At 34.1% G+C, this 11234-nt stretch overlaps 1 pseudogene; it reads right to left on the bottom strand.

Annotated features, from left to right (window-relative positions):
* Nucleotides 1-1981: 1981 nt before the first annotated feature.
* LOC132280901 (heparanase-like protein 3) overlaps nt 1982-11234 on the bottom strand; it is an 80220-nt pseudogene continuing 70967 nt past the window's right edge.

The raw sequence follows: 11234 nt of genomic DNA, 5'->3' as shown, positions 1-11234 counted from the left end.
ATTTTTGGAAAACGACGAGCCCACGAGAGATATTTATAGATACACGTGTTGGAGGAGAGAGAAAATCAGATTTACTCCCTCCCCCCTTTTCTTTCCTTTTTGGATCTTGGTTTCAAGAGTCGGTTTCGTCTTCTTCCGGTCAGATTTTGCTGATGCCGCAGAAGAGTTTTATGATGGGAACACTAAGGGCTTCAAAAACATTGTCTTTGTTTTGATTTTGAAACATTTTTGGGATTTTGGGTTGAGTTCGTGTTTGGATTTTGAGGTGGCCGTAGTAGACTTTATCATTCCCCTCGTCTTTTTTGTCAACCCTTTAAAGTTGTAATTCGATTGAAGCATTTTCCATTTCAGTGTTTTTGAGATTTTTATCTCAAAGGAGGCAGGGGGTGTGTTCTCTATGTAAGGCTATATTTCTTTGAGTTTTGTGAGTTTAGATTGTGTATACAGGCATGTGTACATGTGTGTGTGTGTATTTAGAATTCTATATTTGATTTAAAGAGGTTTTAAAATGGTAATTTATTAATATAGTTATTGATGTTATGCCTAATATATTTATTGGATTTGTTATTGTGATATTAGTAGGTAGCTATGGTCCTTACTAGATTTTGTAGGTTTCATATATGTGTATTGATAAGTGCTGAAATATACATTATTCAGCCCTTAATCTTCATTAGTCAGCAGCTTAGTTTATCTCTACTTCCCCATTTTTGTTTTGAATTGTTTCATTCTCTATTGAAAGTTTCTTGAGATCCAACAGGGGTAATTCCAATGCCTTAAAGGTTTAATGATGCCAAGCCTTGGAGAACAATGGAAGAGAAGTTTAAAGCTCTAATAAAAAAGAGACCTGATCGATCGGATTCTTTGTTCAGAATCTGATCCTATTCGGAATCTGATCGGACGAACTATGATCCGATCGATCAGATACGGGCCTAACAGTTGCGAATTTTAGATTTAAAACCTTCTTCAAGGGAGCTCGTGGTGCAATCAAGGAGGTGTCCTTATGTACGGGGTCTGAGCTCATTTAGAGCCTAAGAGTCACATATAAATAGAAGATCAAGCCCATTTTGAAAAGGAAGATTTTGGGATTTTTGGAATTACAATTTTGGGGGTCAAATTGGGGGCTCTCTCTACTTTCTCTCTCTAGGGTTTGCTCTCAAGGTGGAAGAAGATGAAACTAAGCATGGAGATGGGAATTGGGGCCATGAAGATGACATTCATCGTCTCTATGACCGTCTTGATCTTCACTTAGGGCTTAGATAAGCCCTAAGCTTGTGTATTGTATCTACTATTGTTCATTTTTGGGGATTTCTAAGTTGTATATTTTTGCTTGGTCTTGTGGATTCAAACTTGGTTGTACCAACCTTTGTATGGATAACTTTTCCAATTAATCTTCTAATTGACAAAATGTTGTCTTATATATGGTTGATTGTTGATTGATCTCGACATTGAGTATGTTTTGCAATTGTATTCAATGATGGCTATGCATTATTTTCATTGGGCACAATTATTCTTAATTTGATGAATGATGTTCAACCCACTTCACAACATTATTATAACTTACTTCACTAACTGATGGAATCAGAACTGAAGAGGATTTTGTTCCATTCACACACTCACTGGCTAAAGTGAAATTTTTTGCTTAGTTAAGTACCAATTTGAATAGCCGAGTGTTATATATGAACCTACTAGAGAAAAGCACTTTCAAATGGTGTCTTGGGGATTAGTTGGGGAGCCTCGGTTCCCAAAAAAAAAAACCTACAAGAGAAGAAGTTTTGAGTTTATATCGTAGCTTAGTCAATTAGAATTGTCAAGTGGAATATACGTTGCTTGGTCAAGTAGAGATGTCAATCAGCAAGAGATGTTGGGAATTGATTGAGATTTACAATTTGAAGAGAAAATTAGAGGCTATTGAACTTTTTGGATCGCATAAATAGAAAAAATTGCATAAAAAATTCCAAATCTTAACATTATAAGCAAACTTTTAATTACAAGCAGGAACGTGAATGCTAGGAATATGAGTGAATACAACAGAGAGAGGAGCAACAGTTATTGGTTCAAACAGGTTTGTGCATGTAATAGGTTCCAAGGGAGGAACTATCCCAAAAGAATTCACAGTCAGTGTCTTCCCACTTAGGAGCACTGTTTGGCTGTGTACATTCTCATCTTTAGCTGTCAAATGGTATTCTTCTCTTGTAATTCCACTGATTTCAGCGTATCGGGGCATTCGAACAAACTTTGTTCTTTGACCTAGGTGTGTTTGTCGCAGTCCTGATGCATCATTTATTGGAGCATTTTCAATCGAAACACCTACTCGAACTGTAGTTTTACCATCTATATTGATCAAAAGCAATGTGATTCCTTGCTGCAATATTTAAAGCCAATCAATTAGCTAAGTAAACATATACACAACAATATGTTATGTGTGTGTGTGTGAATGATTTGTGGATTGAAATGTTGATTTTACGCACAGATGTTTTTGAACAGTGAGCGTAAGCACGTAATTTCTTTGTCCCCGAGAAGCTTGTTGATAGAACTTTTCTTCCCATTAAACGGTGCCATAGCAGAGCACTGCGTATTAAGATGAATAAGAACATCAAAAGCACATATAAGTATATTTTCGTACAAATTGAGCCTCTGTTAGTTTGGACGGAAAATATTTTCCTTAATTTTTCGGTACATTTTTAATTTATTTATTTGATTTATTTTTATTTATTTTTTCGTTTTTGACAAAGTTTTATGTCAAGATTGATGTCGAGTCCATTGAGTGAGTGTGTAAAATAACGTGATGAAAAATTGACGTGTAAGTTATTTTTGTTAGATTTTAATTTTTTTTCAATAAATATTTAGAAAAACTCAAAATAAAAAAATATTTTTTAAAAAAAATTTAAATGCAAACAAATGTACTACTGGCATGCATTGAAGTATACTTTGAAAATTTTCCTTTTCATTTTGATTCTTGATTTATTAAATATAGTTAAAAAAACACTCAACATTGAATATAAAAGTTAATGCAGTTTATCATAGAAATGGGCGATTAATGGATATGAAAATCAAAAACTATTTTTAGCAGAGACTTCCTAAGGTTGAATTTAGGCACGTCAGATAAACAAGACGAGTTGCAACCGAGACGCGTGCTTAGTAAACATCAGTGAGCCTATGATGACAACATGCGCTAGACTTGCGCCTCGAGCCTCGGGGCGTCTTTACCAACACTGATGATGTAGGCTTGAGGTAAACATGCGAGATAATGATAACATTTTCCAAATTATTGTAAAAAGAACTAACAATATGGATCTTAGGAACCACCTGTAGTAATCAGGATTAGGTAGAAATGTAGTAGTGTTAAGAAGGCCATAGTTTCCACCTACCAGTGTTTGTCTACAATATGTTTTGGTATCATAAGAGGCTGCCATTCCAAGCTGATCCAAGTACCTGTTTGGTAACCAAGAAAACACCGTTACTCCTTAGTGAAACATCCAAAAATTAATTAGAAAAAAGGAGGAGGATGTTGAAGCAAATCAAAGCTAGCTCACCAAAAGCTAAAAGCAAATGCATTACTGACAAGATTATGGCCACTGTTATAAGCCCCTCCACCTTCACCAACCCATGCTGTCGTCGAACTCCCGGAATTCTTTAAAATGTTATGAAGGTTTCTGAAAGGATGAGATCCGCCATCAAGATAGGTTGGATCAAGTATCTTTTCGACTAAGTGATCATCAACCCCTATATACGAGAAAAAGAATATGTGTTTTTCGGTTAAGATACTTAGCTATGAATTGCATTCCTTGGGTAGAAGATGCAGCAAAAAATGGAAATTATGGAACTCAAGCTCGGACGTAAAATGTTTTCCATGTAAAATATTTTCTAAACAAAATGTTTTCCATCTATAATGTTCTTTTTAATTTTTATTTTCCAGTGTTTAGCAACGGTCCGTAAAATATTTTCTAGATTAGCTATTGTGCATACTTAATTCTCTCTTTCTTCGGCATTCCTCACCAATAGGGAATAGTACCCCATAAATTATCCCCCCCCCCCCCCCCTCTCCTCGTTACTTTGTCTCTCTCTCTCTCTCTCTCTACGCTAAACCATCTCTCCCTCTCATTCTCATTACTTTCTTTCTCCATACTCTCTGTACCGGAACTGTTAGAGTATTTCTCAATTTCATCATAGTACCTTATTTGAGGTAGAGAAATCTTTAGTTAAGGTGGAGTTACAGTGGAACACGTATATTAAAGACATATTTTGTTCATGTGTTGATTACGTGAAGAATTGGGGTGTTCAAAGTTTCTGATTTTGGCTTATCTTTGGTTACTTTCAAAGTTAAACTGGTTCAAGTGAAAACCGGTTCAACTTGGGCTTGTAGTTTTTTTGGGCTTTGGCTAGTGCTAAAGTTGAACCGGTTCAACTGGGGCTGAACTAGTTCAACTTAGACAGTGAATTATTGGAAGTTACGAGAAACAGTTTCCTAATTGGTTTTGGAAACCAAAAGACTTAGGAAAAAGCTGTAGATTTGGGGAAGAAGTTGTATCTCTATTTTAGAGTGGAAGACTGATATGGTAACTCTTTATAGGCAAGTTGATCCTTGTACAACAAGCTAGGAATTGGGTTTGAAGACTCTATAAATAGAGATGGGTATGAGAGAGAGAAAATTATAGAGAGAGAAAGAGAGTTGAGATTGTGAGAGAGAAAAGAGCGTGTAATCAAGTTTTTGAAGAAAAGTTAGTCTTTCTTCATTCGTGGACTAGGTAATTTGTCAAACCACGTAAATCTCAATTTTTACTTGCGTGTTAATTTTTTCATCTGTTATATTTGCCAATTGTGTGTGTGAAACCCTAACAACTGGTATCAGAGCCACGGCAACAACTATTACAAATGGAAAGTATGTGGTCAAAAAGTTTGATGAAAGAAGGAACTTTAGTCTTTGACAAGTTCGGATGCGGGATTTACTGATTTAGTGTGGTATAGAAGATGCTTTGGGTAAGCAACCAAAAAAGATAGAAGATGCAGACTGGGCAAAAATCAACTTGAAGGCAATGAGTGCAATTTGATTAACATTGGCGGATGATATTGTGTATGATGTGATAAAAGAAGATTCAGCAGCGGACATGTGGAAGAAGTTAGAGAATCTGTATATAGGAAAGAATCTCACCAACAGGGTAGTTTTAAAGCAAGAGTTATATTCCTTTAAGAGAAAAGAAGGGGTAAGTCTATAAGAACATCTTGGTGAGTTCAACAAAATTATTTGTGATTTGTCTAACATTGATGTTAAGTTAAGTGATGAGAATAAAACAATGATTTTGTTAACGTCGATACACTCTACCCATAAGCATTTATTCAATATTTTGCTTTATGGGAAAGATACCTTCTCAGTGGAACAAGTTAAGATTGGTTGGTTCTCTAATGAAAGTTGAATGATAAAGAGAGTCGTGATGCTCAGGATCAACTTCTTATTGCTTAAGAGAAGAAGAGATTTGGAGCTGCAAGAAACCTTGTGCCATTGTCAAAGAAAATATGCTACAGGTGTGGAAGAAAGGGGCATATTCAGTGGTATTGTACAGAAAGAAAGGAGAGTGAATCCACTGCCGTTGTTGTGTCTGGAGATACGAAAGAAGAAAGTGATAATGATGAAGCCTCTTGCGATATTATGGGAATTGGAACAATTAAAATCATGATAACGAATGATTTGGTAAGAACTCTATTGAATGTACGCCATATTCTAAGTGTTAGAAGGAATGTGATCTCTGTGAGAACATTGGATTCCAAAGGTTGCTGGTGTGAAGTGAAGAATGATTGATGAAGATTAGAAGAGGGCTACGAGCCATGTGTCATGCTTTTGGGAAGGAAGGTTAAAAATCTCTATATTCTTTTGGGAAATAATATGCTAGGTGGAACAATTACAAAGACGGAATGGAAGCCTGTTTCGAGATCTACTAAAATGAAGAATCAAGAACAGAAAGAGAAGGAAGAAGTCTTGACAATTATAAGAGCACCAGCCTTTATCTCAAAATCAAGAAGAGTTCAATTTGGTGATGCAAAAGTAGATTCCAAGTTTAATTATTTGAACTTGGAATTTGCTCAGAATAGATGAGTAAGGTGGTGTGGTGAAGAACGACAAGAAGAATAATGATGAATTTGAGAAAAAAATGGAGATTGTTAGAGTATTTCTCAATTTCATCATAGTAAGATGGAGAAATCTTTAGTTAAGTTTGAGCTATGGTGGAGCACGTATGTTGAAGACATATTTTGATCACGTGTTTATTATGTGAAGAATTAGGGTGTTCAAAGTTTCTAATTTTGGCTTATCTTTGGTTACTGCCAAAATTGAACTTGTTCAAATGGGGTGAACTGGTTCAACTTGGGCATGTAGTTTTTTTGGCTTTGGCTACTGCCAAAGTTGAACCGGTGCAAACGGGACTGAACCGATTCAACTTGGACAGTGAGTTATTGAAAGTTATGAGAAACTGTTTCCTCATTGGTTTTGGAAGCCAGAATCAGGGAAACGGTTGTAGATTTGGGGAATAAATTGTATCTTTATTTTAGAGTTGAAGACTGATATGGTAACTCCTTGTAGGCAAGTTGATCCTTGTCCAACAAGGAATTGGGTTTGAATACTCTATAAATAGAGATGGGTATGAGAGAGAGAAAAAAAGAGAGTTGAGATTGTGAGAGAGAAAAGAGTGTGTAATAAAATTTTTGAAATAAATTTAGTCATTCTTCACCCGTGGACTAGGCAATTTGCCAAACTACGTAAATCTCGTTTTTTTGCTTGTGTGTGTATTTTTTTATTTGTTATATTTGCCAATTGTATGTGTGAAACCCTAACATGAACATACTCTCGACCCAAATCTGTTTCTTGACCAACTCAAATTTGTGTCCCTCTTTCTCTTTTCTCTCACTCTATGTATACATATTGAGAAAGAAGACTAAAGATTAGATTTTTAGATTGGGATCACTGAAAAAGATTAGTTGTCATAGGGACATAGGGGTTCAATAAGAATACGAATGATTAGATGACTCAAGGTAGCTTGTGAAAAATGACTTGCAAAAATTCTTTTGATAAATCATTTTTAGTCATTTGGGAGTAAAATGATTTACATGAAAAATAATTGTCTAACCTTGGAGTCTCCTAAACACTGAAAAATGAGAAAAATGATTTTTCCAAAAATATTTTACTGTGAAGCAAAAGTGGAAATAATCAAGAGAATGCATAGGAAATTGGTTTTTATCATTTGTGGATATACCTGGACCAAGGTTATAAATGTGGTGTGTAACCACTTGAAGGGAGGGGCGTTTTGTGTACAAATTCTGTGAACCAAGTAGCGTCAAAGAACCCTCCTGGTCCAAGGACTAGAGGCTTAACCTGAAACCCTCCTGTGTAGATATTTTGCACCAGATTTTGGAGAGAGGTAATGTCTGATATGTATTGATCAGCTGCAATCCTTGCTCCAATTCCATTTCCACTTAGTTCATTTCCTGACAAGCAATACTATTTTTGCATTAAAATTAAGATATGAAATAGAACATAATAACAGTGCAGATTCAGTAATTTAATGGTCAGCTAAAGCACATTTTAGAAAGGGGAAATTTTTTTTTTTAAAAAAAATTCAAATAAAAAATAGGATTAAAATCATAAAATCTCCCTTTACTTTCAAAATTGTGCATAAAACCTCATTAAAAAAAAAGAAAAAAGGAAAAAAAAAAAGCCATGAACTTATAAAACTTATCAAGTTACCCTCAAATTCGTGATCGGCCTGTTAAATGGGCACGAAATATCAAATTTGACCTTATTATTTAATATTATATTAAATGCTATAATTATTATTTTAAAATTATAAAAATACCCCCGTCTTATTCCCAAGCAGTTTGAAAGTCAAATTTGATTTAATAGTTTTTTTTTCCTAAATTGATTTAATAGTTTTTAATTAATATTTTTGTCAACACTTTGGGGTATTTCTCCAAACACTTCTCTACAAATGCTAAATCAGATAAATTTTCTCTTGAAAAGTTAAATGTACTTAGTTTTGCACCTCTGGCAATTTCCGTAGAAAAAATGGACAGTAAAAACCTGTAATTTATTACTCTGTAATTTTTTTTTTGGGTAATTAAAACCTGTAATTTTTTCATGGCATAAGTAATAATGTGAACGTTTCTTACCAAGCTCCCAGCCATGGATAGTGTAGCCCATGCTGACACTATATCTTATAAGAGATTCTGCATTGCTGGAATTCCAAGCTCCCACAGCAGAACCATCAGAACCAATTGTTCTACTGTTTAAGGCATTCAATCCGAATATAATCTTAGCTCTGTATATCAAAAAGTACATTTATGTGTCAATACAAATAATCTTATTATCGAAAACCTTCATTTGTTGGGATATTTGAATGGTGATCAGGATATAGTTTTACCTGGCCGTTTCGAAGAAAACATTTAGTTCGTCCCATCGAGACATGGGTAAGCAACCATGAGTGAAGCCAAACATCACTGCAGTATTTCTAACAAACTCAGTGCATGGTTGTTGATCATCCTTGCTTTGGTATATAACTTTATCTTGCAAAGTACCACCTAATCTTATTTTCAAGGGGGAAAAAGCTGCCATACATTCAAAGTTTAGTTGTAACATGGACTTTTAGAGAAGATATGAAAATATATATATAGTCTTTCTAGGTTTTAAGAAAGATTTATGTACCTTGGATTGCATTTAACAAAATTGTGCTGCTAAGATCCTACAAAAATAAATAAATAAATAAAAAATAAGGGAAATTATAGTAAGGAGATTTGATATCCTTAAAAAGTCATCCATGTGTTAGTATCAACTTTCAACCTCAAAATTCAGCTTTTGGAAATAATCTCTGAATGTTTAGATATCACACATTCTTGGGAATAATAATAGAGCTAAAGGTGCATTACCCACTATATGTCACATCCAGACGAGGTCTAAATGTTAAATACTGGATTTAAATCTAATATATTAGCAAAAAATGTTTTCTTTTGGAGAGATTTTCTTCATTGTTCTTTTATTTATTTATTTATTGATGGTTAAAACTAGAGGCAGATATTCGTTAGTTACATGTCCCGTTTGAAAATGTATTTATGAATGATTCAATGTTCATCTTCACAAAAAAAAAAAAAAAAAAAAAAATAAATAAATAAATAAAATGAATATTTTATCAACTTTCTTGTTAAAATAACCTAGAGTAATACATTATAGGTTAAATTTCACTTACTTTTTCCGAGGCTTGTCAATATTTCACAGACACCTCCTACATTTTATAATATATTTTACTAACCTTCTTTGTCAAGTGACGACCGTCCAACTTGGTAATGGTGGTGTGTTATTTTATCGTTTTACCTATTAAATATTTGTTGTCATTTTAGGCATTCCAAGGGCAAAATTGATCAAAAATTATTATATAATCTAGAACTTTAGGAGAAATCAATGAGATAATTAAATAGAGTCTATGTGAAATATCGATAAATTTTAAATGAGGTAAAAGTAAAATTTACCTTTCCATTATATATGCAAGTTGGGCTAAGGACAATATTTCCCTCGTATCCCATCATAAAGAAGATCCTTCTCATGGTGATGTGGTCCAATAAAATGCCAATAAGTGTCATAAATTTTTACAAAATTATTTTTTTTTGAAAAAAATGGATTAGAACGGTTTTTAACAAGTATAACCCAACAAAAATCCCCATATTTTACCATAATCTCATCTCATCTTCTCTTTGCTATCCAACCTCCGCCGCCGGCGACCCTCCATCCATCTATCTCTACGGCTCCATCACTGCTCACCTCTTCCCACCACAAGTATTGCTCTCCACTGTCTCATCTCTTTTTCTTACTTTTTGGGTGTGTATATATATTTATGTAACAAATCAAAATCAGCAGTTGAGCTATTCGGTGGGAAGAATATGGCTCAACTGCTGATTTTGATTTGTTACATAAATATATATATAACAAATCAAAATCTCTTTGAAACTCGGCAATTTTTTCAATTCTAATCCCTGTCTGAAAACCGTTTATTGAAAAAATTGCCGAGTTTCAAAGAGAGTTATTTGAATTTCGCTATATTGAAATCGAAACCTTAGGATGTTGATTGATACTTTAGCTCTGAAAAAGAGGCTTTTCGTCTTTGCGAAAATTGGTTCGGCCTTTGAAAGAGAGCCTCTGAAAACTTGATTGAGGCTTTGCAGGGAAAAAAGACTATTCTTTAAGAAAGAGAGACACGGTGTAACAAAGTGTAACAAGGTTCATTTGTCTTACGTTGGATCCGAATAAAAAAGTAACTGAATATAAATGAGTAGATATGCAGAATTAGTTAATAACTTAACCTTTTAAGTATAAAGACAAATGTTTTATTTTTCATTGTGAATAAGTTAAAACGGGTTTGTTTTAATTTTTTTTAATTTAGGACACATATTGGCATTAGGTTGGACCACATCACACTGAGAAGGAATTTATTTCTGTTGTAGGAGGGAAGTATTTTTGGCGGGAAAGTACATTAACTCTCAACTATATAGACCATGGATACTAAAATACTTTTATTTAATTGTTCTGATAATGCTCGTTTACAAGAAGATTGTTCAAGGAAGACAAATCTAGAAATTTCACAAATTTTCTTGGCAACCAAACAGAGATATAATGTCCTCAGCAAAATCATATATGATACAAAATTAAGTTGATGAGAACACAAAGTGAGGGAAGATAGGGAAAAAAGCTAACCAAATTGAGGAGAGAAGCTCTGCCCCAACTACAAGTTCCGTAGTCACATTTTTCAGGAGGCCACCAATCCAATGTAGCACAAATGAAGTCTTCATCTATTATACCAATTGAGACTGGTCCATTTATATGGACAGTGCCCTGTGAAACCACACAGGTTTTAAGCTATGGCTGGCCAGATGTAGCCATAAACATAACCACACAAGATTAAACAGAGACCCCATTTTGTAAATCAATATATTTTGTTGAATCTGAATTTATAAAGAAACCATGGAATGTATAAATAGAATACTAGCATATCAGTGTGTGTGTGTGTGTGAGAGAGAGAGAGAGAGTATTTAAGATAGAAGAGAATATGAAACGTCATAGTCTAGGTTAGATTAATGTTTATGTTGTTTTGGAAGCAATCACATTTGAAAATAGTATTTTATAAAATTTCTCATTCAAGAAAACGTCAATGTCGAGGTTATATTATTGTTTAAGTTGTTTGGAAGCAATCACATTTGAACATATT

The sequence above is a fragment of the Cornus florida genome, unplaced genomic scaffold (genome assembly GCF_030987335.1).
Source record: "Cornus florida cultivar Cherokee Brave unplaced genomic scaffold, ASM3098733v1 CherokeeBrave_3.0.0_Hap2_Chr11, whole genome shotgun sequence".
Classification (NCBI taxonomy): domain Eukaryota; kingdom Viridiplantae; phylum Streptophyta; class Magnoliopsida; order Cornales; family Cornaceae; genus Cornus; species Cornus florida.
This window is presented reverse-complemented; position numbering and strand designations above follow the sequence as displayed.